Source organism: Neophocaena asiaeorientalis, unplaced genomic scaffold, assembly GCF_003031525.2.
Source record: "Neophocaena asiaeorientalis asiaeorientalis breed wild unplaced genomic scaffold, Neophocaena_asiaeorientalis_V1.1 scaffold447, whole genome shotgun sequence".
NCBI lineage: Eukaryota > Metazoa > Chordata > Mammalia > Artiodactyla > Phocoenidae > Neophocaena > Neophocaena asiaeorientalis.
This window is the reverse complement of record NW_020174372.1, coordinates 1,497,010-1,508,384: the sequence shown is the minus strand read 5'-3', so window position 1 is coordinate 1,508,384 and position 11,375 is coordinate 1,497,010. Positions and strand designations below refer to the sequence as shown.

Below are 11,375 nucleotides of genomic sequence, written 5' to 3'. Positions count from 1 at the left end.
GCAAGGAGTGGGAGTAGAATGTGTGAGCATAAATGTGGTCCCTAAGGAAAGTAAGAGTAATAACACTATAGGAAAGTAAATAGTAATAACATAAAAGTTTGAAACCTGGGGCAGGTCCTCATCTGGAGGTGGGAGGAGAGAGCAGAACCAGCAAAGGATAAAGGACATAGTTTTGGTGGTTGAAGCGTGCTTCTCCCTTGGAAGTAGCCAATCCTGGTTCTCTTTGGCAAAGTCAGAAAGGCCTACAGTAGAGAAAGTTGCAGCATTGGCTGTGTACCTGCCCTAGGGAACCAATCAGAGATGCAAATCATGCTGCAGAGCCCAGAGGGCCCGGATGAAGCGTGTGGAGGCGGCTGTGCCGTCACTGTGCTCTGGGCAGTTCACAGGCCTGGGCAGCCAATAACCCTGAACTCCAGGGCTGCCTGGGTGCTGGTTTGTGCCTCTGAAGGTGCGAGAGTGAACCTTACGAGGCCTTTCCCAGGCAAAGGATGAAGCTGTATTATTCTGAGCCCTCTTTCCAGGAGACAGTATTAGTTCTGGCTAACAAGATACCTTTACTGGAAAAGGTCTGAGAGAGAGGACTTCTGGTACGAGTTATCGTGGGAGAGACATCTAAAGTATTTAGCAGGGGCAAATCATAATACCTTTTATCCTTTTGAAATGCATGTATCTGCTGGGACTCTGCGGCTTCACAAAAGCCCAGAGAATGATAAGGTGGTCAAAGCGGGTGTGTGTGTGTGTGTGTGGTGTGTGTGTGTGTGGTGTGTGTGTGTGTGTGTGTGTGTGTGTGGTGTGTGTGTGTATGTGTGTGTGTGTGTGTCCCCGGAGCGGGTGGAGACTGAACGGGGATGACTACAGAATGACTTCATCCCCGGCAGACACCCTTAATAACCCATGGCACAGCTCCTAACCTCCTCATCCCCAATTTCCTCCTTATAACCTGCAGGTGAACACACTGGCTTACCGCACAGGGAGGTGGGGAAGATTAATTAGTTTCAGATGGGAAAGTTCTTGGCTGCGGAGTCATGTGGTGTAGTGAGCGTGCTAATTTGAGGCTGCACAGCCAGGAGTTGCCTGCTGCCCAAATGCAGGCCGCAAAGGGTAAATGGAAATTGGTCGTCATCAGAGTCAGGGGAGTGGGCTTTGCAGACTGAATGAATGGGTGAAGTCAGCCTTGTTCGGGCATATTCAACGATTCCTTACTCAGTGTCTACCCTGTGCAAGTGGTAACGGGCAGCCATGATGGGGGCAGGAGGAGTGATGGCCCTGAGGTGCAGGCATTGCTGGGGCGGCTGTTAGTCACAGTGGAAGACCGTAGCCTAGAATTGTGACTCTGGGGACGAGAAGTCATCTTTGCCATCAACGATGTGAGCTGGGCGTCAGTTGTAGTCGGCTCCACATTCCGGCGTACTCTGAAGAATAAGAAGGGTGATCAGCGCTCCCTCAGTCCCCTCACTTTCCAGATGCCAACCTTATCAAATCCCTAAGCTAGTCTTCTCTCCTAGGTGTTTGCAGTGAAAAGAATCTTTGTGTTCATTAACAAAAGGGGAAGAGAAAAGAGACCCCTCTTTTGGCCTCTTTGTCTTCTGTTATTGCATGCTGCTGCTTTACAGAGTACGTTCAAGGTGTGTTTTATTTTAAGCACAAGGTAAAAGGGACTATTTCAGGCATTATCACAGAACACTTTCTTTGCCAATAAGGAGTTTTATGGTCTGGAAATTGGTACAGAATATGGATGAGATCTCAATGTACATTTCAAGCTGAACTCTTTCTTTTTTTTTTTTTCTTTCAGGTGTCCTTGAGTGAGGGTAGCAGGGAGTAAAAGAGGAGGAGAAAAGAAAATTAAGAAAGGTGAGTATGAGTAAATTTGGAAGGTGAAGTAAAGGGCTTCTCTGGGCAAATGAGGCTGCTAAGACCATTATCCCAATAGGAAGGTTTGGGACTGTGGAAGGTGAGAGGTAACCAGAGAATCATCAGAGGCAGATTAGGAAAAAGGTCCTTAAGTTAAATGACAAACCCATTGTCATGTAAAAATAGTGTTGTTTCTTGAAATACAAGATTTTAAGAAAGGAGAATAGGGCAAAGCACCATTGTGTTAATATGAAATTCTGGTTTTCAGTGACTTTTTATTTTATTAAAAAAATTATACAATTTTTAAAGGTTACTTTGCATTTATAGTTATTACAAAATATTGGCTATATTTCCTGTGTTGTACAATACATCCTTGAGCCTATTTTATTTATTTATTAAAAATTTACCATTTTATTTATTATTTTTTTTAATCAATTTATTTTTTGGCTGCGTGGGGTCTTTGTTGCTGCACGTGGGCTTTCTCTAGTTGCAGCAAGCGGGGGCTACTCTTCGTTGCAATGCATAGGTTTCTCATTGTGGTGGCTTCTCTGTTGCAGAGCATGGGCTCTAGGCACACGAGCTTTAGTAGTTGTGGCACATGGGCTCAGTAGTTGTGGCTCACGGGCTCTAGAGCACAGGCTCAGTAGTTGGGGCGCATAGGCTTAGTTGCTCTGCGGCATGTGGGATCTTCCCGGGCCAGGGCTCAAACCCATGTCCCCTGCATTGGCAGGCAGATTCCTAACCACTGCACCACCAGGGAAGTCTCTTGAGCCTATTTTAAACACAAGAGTTTGTACCTCCCACTCCTCCACCCCTATATTGACCCTCCCATCCAACCCCCACTGGTAACCACTAGTTTATTCTCTACATCTGTGAGTCTGCTTCTTTTTTGTTACATTCACTAGTTTATTTTTTAACCTCCAACATATAAGTGATATCATGCAGTATTGCTTTCTTTTTCTGACATATTTCACTTAGCATAATACCCTCCAAGTCCCTCCATGTTGCTAAAAATGGCAAAATTTCATTATTTTTTATGGCTGAGTAGCATTCCATTGTATATCTGTACCACTTTTTCTTTATCTGTTCATCTGCTGATGGACACTTAGATTGCTTCCATATCTTGGCAATTGTAAATAATGCTGATGTGAACACTGGGGTGCGTGCATCTTATTGAATTAGTGTTTTTGCTTTCTTCTGATATATACCCAGGAGTGGAATTGTGGGTCATATGGTAGCTCTATTTTTAGCTTTTGAGAAACCTTAATACTCTTTTCCACAGTGGCTGCACCAATTTACATTCTCACCAACAGTGTACAAGGGTTCCTTTTTCTCCACATCCTTGCCAACATTTGTTATTTGTGTTCTTATTGATGATAGTCATTTTGACAGGTGTGAGATGACATCTAACTGTGGTTTTTATATGCATTTCTCTAATAATTAGCAATGTGGAGCTTCTTTTCATGTGCCTATTGGCCATCTGCATGTCCTCTTTGGAAAAATGTCTGTCGAGTTCTTCTCATTTTTTAATCTGGTTGTTTATTTTTTGATGTTGAGTTCTATGAGCTATTTATATATGTTGGATATTAATCGCTTATCAGTCATATCATTTGCAAATATTTTCTCCCATTCAATATGTTGTCTTTTCGTCAGTTGTTCCTTTGCTGTGCAAAATCTTTTAAGTTTAATTAGGTTCCACTTGTTTATTTTTGCTTTTATCTTCTTTAATTTAGGAGAGAGATCCAAAAAAATATCGCTGCAATTTATATCAAAGAATGTTCTGCCTATGTTTTCCTCTAAGTGTTTTATGGTTTTGGTCTTACTTTTAGGTCTTTAATCCAGTTTGAGTTTATTTTTGTATATGGTATGAGGGAATGTTCTAATTTCGTTGTTTTACATGTAGCTGTCCAGTTTTCCCAGCACCACTTACTGAAGAAACTGTTTTTTCTCCATTGTATATTTTTGCCACCTTTATCGTAGTTTGACTATAAGTGTGGGTTTATTTCTGGGTTTTCTATCCTGTTCTGATCTATGTGTCTGTTTTTGTGCCGGTACCACACTATTGGGATAAACCCCACTTGATCATGGTGTATGATGCTTTTAATGTGCTGTTGGATTCTGTTTGCTAGTATTTTGTTGAGGATTTTTGCATCTATGTTCATCAGTGATATTGGCCTGTAGTTTTCTTTTTTTGTGACGTCTTTGTCTGGTTTTGGTATCAGGGTGATGGTGGCCTCGTAGAATGAGTTTGGGAGTATTCCTCCCTCTGCTAATTTGATAAGGACTGCATTGAGTCTGTAGAATGCCTTGGGCAGTATAGTCATATAAACTGTTTGTTCTTACAGTACAAGAACATGGTATATATCTTTCTACCTGTTTGTGTAGTCTTCAATTTATTTCATCAGTGCCTTACAGTTTTCAGAGTACAGGTCTTTTTGCCTCCTTAGGTATATTTATTCCCAGGTATTTTATTCTTTCTGATGCTGTGGTAAATGGGATTGTTTCCTTAATTTCCCTTTCGATATTGATACTTCAATATAAATGTAGAGAAATGCAGATTTCTATATATTAATTTTGTATCCTGCAACATTATTGAATTCATTAATGAGCTCTAGTAGTCTTCTGGTAGTGTCTTCAGGATTTTCTATGTATAGTGTCATGTCATCTGCAAACAGTGACAGTTTTAAGTCTTCCTTTCTAATTTGGTTACTTTGTTTTTCTTCACTGATTCTTGTGGCTACGACTTACAAAACTATGTTGAATAAAAGTGGTGAGAGTGGGCATCCTTGTCTTGTTCCTGATCTTAGAGGAAATGCTTTCAGCTTTTCACTGTTGAGTATGATTTTAGCTGTGGGTTTGCCTTTATTATGTTGAGGTAGGTTCCCTCTATGTCCACTTTCTGAAGAGTTTTTATCATAAATGGATGATGAATTTTATAGCTTTTTCTACATCTTTTGAGATGATCGTATGGCTTTTGAAGAACAAATTCTTCAATTTGTTGATGTGGTGTATCACACCAATTGATTTGCGGTATTGAAAATTCCTTGCATCCCTGGGATAAATCCCACTTGATCATGGTGTATGATCCTTTTAATGCATCGTTGGATTTGGTTTGCTAGTATTTTGTTGAGGATTTTTGTGTCTATGTTCATCAGTGATACTGGCCTGTAATTTTTTTTTGGGGGGGGGTATATCTCTTTTTGGTTTTGGTGATGGTGGCCTCATAGAATGAGTTCAGAAGTGTTCCTTCCTCTGCAGTTTTTTGGAATAGTTTCAGAAGGGTAAGCATGAATTCTTCTCTAAATGTTTGGTGAAATTCACCTGTGAAGTCATCTGGTCCTGGACTTTTGTTTGTTGAGGTTTTTAAATTACTGATTCAATTTCATTACTGGTAACTGGTCTTTTCATATTTTCTATTCCTGGTTCAGTTTTGGGAGATTGTACCTTTCTAAGAATATGTCCATTTCTTCTAGGTTGTCCATTTTATTGGCATATAGTAGCCTGTAGTAATCTCTTATGATCTTTTGTATTTCTATGGTGTCAGTTGTAACGTCTCCTTTTTCATTGGCGGACTCTCAACCACTGCGCCACCAGGGAAGCCCTGGGCCCTCTTCATTTTTTCTTGATGAGTCTGGCTAAAGGTTTATCACTTTTGTTTATCTTTTCAAAGAACCAGCTCTTAGTTTCATTGATCTTTTTTTTTTTTTGGTCTCTATTTCATTGATTTCTGCTCTGATCTTTATGATTTCTTTCCTTCTGATAACTTTGGGTTTTGTTCATTCTTCTTTTTCTAGTTCCTTTAGATGTAAGGTTAGGGTATTTATGAGATTTTTCTTGTTCTCTGAGGTATGCTTGTATTGCTATAAACTTCCTTCTTAGAAACTTTTGCTGTGTCCCATGGGTATTTGATTTTGTGTTTTCATTTGTCTCTAGGTATTTTTTGATTTCCTCTTTGATTTCTTCAATGATCCATCGGTTGTTTAGTAGCATAATGTTTAACCTCCATATGTTTGTGTTTTCTGCAGGTTTTTTTCTTGTAGTTGATTTCTGATCTCATGACATTGTGGTCAAAAAGGTGTGTGATTTGATTTCAGTTTTCTTAAATCTACCAATGCTTGTTTTGTGGCCTAGCATGTGATCTATCCTAGAGAATGTTCAATGTGCTCCTGAAAAGAATGTATACTCTGCTGCTTTCAGATGGAATGCTCTCTATATATCAAGTAATTCCATTTAGTCTAATGTGGTTTTTAAGGCCTGTGTTTCCTTACTGATTTTCTGTCTTGGTGATCTGTCCATTGATGTAAGTAGGGTGTTAAAGTCCCCTACCATATTGTATTATTGTTGATTTCTCCTTTTATGTCTGTTAATATTTGCCTTAAATATTTAGGTGCTTCTGTGTTGGGTTCATATATATATTTACAATTGTTATATCTTCTGGGATTGATCCTTTGATCATTATGTAGTGTGTTGCTTTGTCTCTTGTAACAGTCTTTATTTTAAAGTCTATTTTGCCTGATACATGTATTGCTACTCTGGCTTTCTTTGATTTCCATTTGTATGGAATACTTTTTTCCATCCCCTCACTTTCCGTCTATATGTGTCTCTAGATCTGAAGTGAGTCTCTCTAGGCAGCATATATATGAGTCTTGTTTTTGTATCCATTCAGCCACTCTATGTCTTTTGGTTGGAGTATTTAACCTGACTACATTTAAGGTAATTATCGATATGTATGTTCTTATTGCCCTTTTGTTAACTGTTTTGTATTTGTTTTTATAGGTCTTTTTCCCTTTCTTCTTCTTTTATTCTCCTGTGATTTGATGACTATCTTTAGTGTTAAGTTTGGATTCCTTTTTCTTTCTTGTATGTATATCTATTATGGATTTTTGGTTTGTGGTTATCATGAGGTTTTTGTATAGCAGCCTACATATATATTGTTTTAAGTTGCCAATCTCTTAATTTCAAATGCATTTTTAAAACTCTGCATTTGTACTCTGCAGGCCGTCATGATTACTGGCTGCTGGTTAGCAGGGCCTGGTCACAAGGAGGCTGGCTGCAGAACCCCAGGGGTCCCAGGCCTAGTTTTGGCTCACTGATGGCCAGAGTCAGGGTCCTGAAGACTCCGGGGCTGCTGGCCACCCACTGGTGGGTGAGGCCAGGTCCTGGAGTTAGTGCTGGACCACTGGTAGACAGAGCTGTTTCCTGTAGTCTGGCTGCAGGGCCCAGGGATCTCAGATCTTGTTTCAGATTGTTTGGGGGGTGATGTTCCTGACACAGTTGGGTATGGGGTCTGTGGCGTCCTGAAGTTTGCACTGGCCTGCTCGTGGACAGGGCCAGGACCCGGGCCCAGCTGTTCCCAGGTTAAGATCTGGCCTGCTGCGAGCAGGAGCCGCAGGCTGTGGGATTGTAGTTTTCTTGCTTCTGGTGTCTGCCCCCTGGTGGATGAGGCTGGTCTAGAGGCTTTTGCAGGCTTCCTGGAGAGAAGGGCCAGTGCCTGCCCACTGGTGAGTGGAGCTGGGTCTTGGCCCTTTGGTAGGCAGGGCTGTATCTAGGGTGTTTTTAGAGGCAGCTGTGAGCTCAGGAAATCTTAAGGCAGCCTGTCATCTGTTGATGGATAGGGATGTGTCTCTGTCCAGTTAGTTGTTTGGCCTGAGGCATCCCAGTACTGGTGCCTAAAGGCTGTTGGGTGGGGTCAGGTCTTGAGCCAAGATGGCAGCTGCCATCAGTAGTGTTCATGGGTAGAATGTTCCCCAGTATGGCTGCCACCACTGTCTATGTCCCCTGGGTGAGCCGCAGCCATCCCTCACCTCTCCAGGAGACTCTCCCAGACAAGCAGGTAGGTCTGGCCCAGGGTCCTATCAAATTACTGCTTTTGCCTTGGGTCCTGGTATGTGTGACATTTCGGGTAGGCCCTTTAAGAATGAAATCTCTATTTCCCTGAGTTCTGCGAGGCTCCGGAAATTAACCCCTTGGCCTTCAAAGCCAAATGCTCTAGGGTATCATCTTCCTGATGCAGGAACCCCAGGCTGGGGAGCCTGACAGGGCGCCTAGAACTCTCATGCCTGTGGAAGAACCTCTGCAATAGAATTCTCCCGTTTGTGGGTCGCCCACCCTGGGGGATGGGATTTGATTATATCTTGAGTCTGCGCTTCCTACTTGTCTTGTGGTTCCTTCGTTATGTCTTTAGTTGGAGAAGATCTTTTCTAGTAGGTTCTAGTCTTTTTTTTTTTATGGATGGTGGTTCTGCAGATGTTGTTTTGGTGTGCTCATGAGATGGGGTGAGCTCAGGGTCTTTCTGCTCCCCCATCTTGGCCCCTCCCCTCTGTGAATTTTTTATATTTAAATAAACTTACACCTCTGTGTAGATATGTGTTAGGTTCTATGATGCTGCAAGAGTGCAGCCTTGAATACACTAAAGCTTCCGTGGGCTTCAGTGCTATGTTCATAAAATTATGTGTTCATTTTTCTCAGCTCTTTTATTGAGGTTCTGGAACCTTGCCCCCCCACCCTTCTCCTTATTTAATGATGTTCTTCAGTGATGGTAGCAGCAGAAAAAGCCGCATTTTTGGTGGGCTTGTGATATTTGCATGGGATTAAAGAATAATTTTCAGCTAGATTTTTCTTGTTGATATTTTCTTTTTAAAGCCTTCAGTCTCACCTTGATTGGTTTGTAGCATAAATCCAGTTGTTGGTTTTTTATGACATAAGAGTAACAACTGTTCTTATGCTCTTCTAAAGTCACTGCAGCTGTTTGTATCAATACCTGCTGTAACAGCAAGTCCTGATGCTCTGGTTCAGTGTGGCTCTTTTCCTGGTGTTTTGAGGCTGGACTCAAGGCTTAGTCAGGGTCCTGGCAGGAATGAGATGGCATATTCAGACTGGTGTTGTTTAAGAGAATGAATGAGGGGCTGTTTACAGTGGTGTGGGCTCACCTAGTCTTCATAGCTGGCAACAGAGAGAAGCCATTTCTATCCTATAGGCCTAAAGGATAAGATAAGTGGTTACCAGAACCCAGGAGAAGGTAGCTGTGGAGCCAGGGACCTGATGGGAGCTGAGCGACATGACGACAGCCTGGCAGGGAGTGGGTCAGGGGAGTAACTTCCCCAGTCTCACTCTCTGCCCACCCTCTGATCTGCCAGTTTCTGCCACTGGCCAAATGAAGCTGAAAGCCGGTGGAAAAGGGAGCTGTGTGCCTGGTCTTCATAGCTTGGCTTCCCAGGGCACAGAGCAGGGTGGACAAGGTTGGAGGGTGGGGCTACAGGAGCAAGAGGTGAAAGCCCAGCAGGGTTCACCTCCTTTTACCCTTTTAGGATAGCTTGGGAAGATCGTGTGGTCATAGCATATTTAAGGCCTAACCTAGTGTGTGTTGAACCACATGTGAATAGGCCATTCGTGGGCAGAACTTCAGTTGTTGAAAACAGAGTTCTCACAATCTTCACATCGTTCACCTAAAATCTAAATGAACAGTGAACATGGAAATGGAAATGGAAAAGATGGAAAAGCTTTTCTTTTTTTTTTTTTTTTTAAAGGTAAGGCCTGCAAGTGTGTGAGTCCTTTAGAGACCTTTAGCCCATCTCTAAGCAAGGACTGGAGCTGCCGTGCCCACCCCAGTGCTCAGCAAGGAGGGCAGTCTTGTGTCCCTAAATGAACCCCAAGCTTTTTTCAGGGTGGGGACTATTCCATGGGGTGGAGAAATACAAGGTAATGACACATGTGAGAGCACAGAGCCTGTTGCTTTCTCGAGCACACTTTATGAGAACTGCCTTTTATTTATGAGCGTAGACAAAGAATATAGATTTATCAGAAAGCAGATAAATGAAAATGTTCCACTGAGGCCTAAATATTGTACCCACATATATTCTAGAATAGTTTTCTTAAAATCTGTCTTCAGAGGAGTTTTACATTCTTCTCTCATATATGCTCAGATAATCATAGTATTTGAGAGCTGAAAATATGTGTATTGAATTTCAGTCTTAAATCTAGCCAGATACAGCGTAATCTTAACGATATTGGCTGGTATGTTATTCACTGAGGAGCCATAAATCTCTATTTTTAGCTTTTAAATTTATTTAATAATTTGAAAAAGCAGCAATGGGTAGGGACTTATTCCTTGTCCTTTAATTCCCACAACTCTCTGCAAAATAGATATTTAATATCTCTCTTTTACTGATAGGAAACTGAACCTCAGAGCTGTAGAGGGATCAGCCAGAAGTAATAGATCCAACTAGTGACAGGATCAGAATTTGCTCCCATGCCTGAGTGCCCCGTCCATTCTCCCCCCATTATACTAGGCAGCGTTTACACTTGACTTTACCCTTGTGGGACTGTGAACCATTGCTTAAGCGTCGTTTTTCATGCTGCAATTAAAACACTATTTAATGCACATACTTTTACAGTTTCCTCTGGGAATATACAATTATGCACATATATATCTTTATATGTGTACGTTTCCTTCTGCTCCAAGCGGTAATAGTGACCATTTATAGAGCAAGTGACATGCTGTAACTTTGTTATATATGTAGAATGCAGAAATTTTTTTATTAGGATTGCTTTTATAAGCCTGTCAGCTTCCAGAGAGTTCTTTGAATAATCTGTTCTGGATTTTGTGATTGTGCGAAAAAGTCAGCACGATAGTCTTTCGCCATTGCGTGTAGTCTATTGTTGGTTTTCAAGTGCCCTTCTGTTTCAGAATGATAGCCATGAACATGTTCTTGTATAATACATTTTTAGATGCAGAATCAGGAATAATTTGAGCTAGCGTTATAAACAGTGGTCAGTGACATAAAGCCTCAGCACAGAAGAAGGACAACAGGACGAATGCATAGTTAAGAGTTCTGCATCCTAAAGCTCTCCCAAATGACAGATAACGGTGCAGGTGCTGAAAGCATTGGACGTGACTGCTAATACAGTCTCTTAACAGAGTTCTAGGGATTCTTTATCACCTGGCACATAGTGCTTGAGCAGTGAATTCATTCAATAAGATACATGTATGCGTGCGTATATGCACATACATATACACACACACACACACGTATCCAGATGAACCTGTCATCTAAGATTTCTGCTTTGGTACAGATATTTCATCATATTAGAGAATATATACAGAGAGATTCAAATGAGGGACACATCTGTGTGTATACACTCTAGTTTTATGGTCATTTTTCTACCTCAGCTGAGACTAAATGAAGTCAGAAGTGCTAGCCATCACCTGCACGTCTAGTGACCTTGAAAGCTGTTTTCTCAGTTGAGTTCTATCTTCACGCATGAGTGCTATTTTCACACGAGTGCCGTGTGTTTGAGAATGCATCTTTGGGGTGGTTCTCCTCCACTCAACAATTATAGAATAATGGATCCTTAGCCAGCTGTCGGACATTTCAGCCTAGATTTCTATTATGTGAACTTTGATTGGTTATTAAAAGAAATGAGTTCAGTACAGCAAGCAAGGATAGGGAACATAAAAACGATGTCTTCCGTGCCCAGCCTCTGTTGCCACTCAGTTTATATCCGTGCAGTTCTGCCGGTAGAAT

At 41.6% G+C, this 11,375-nt stretch overlaps 1 protein-coding gene across 2 annotated transcripts in view; it reads left to right on the top strand.

The window, feature by feature from the left end:
* The first annotated feature begins 1,668 nt into the window (after nt 1–1,668).
* LYPD6B (LY6/PLAUR domain containing 6B) overlaps nt 1,669–11,375 on the top strand; it is a 31,919-nt gene continuing 22,212 nt past the window's right edge. Inside the window, exon 1 of one of the 2 annotated variants that reach the window (XM_024756254.1) lies at nt 1,669–1,851. The gene's annotated coding sequence lies outside the window, so the exon portion shown is untranslated. The remainder of the gene's footprint in view (nt 1,852–11,375) is intronic. The other variant, XM_024756253.1, reaches the window with a different exon arrangement.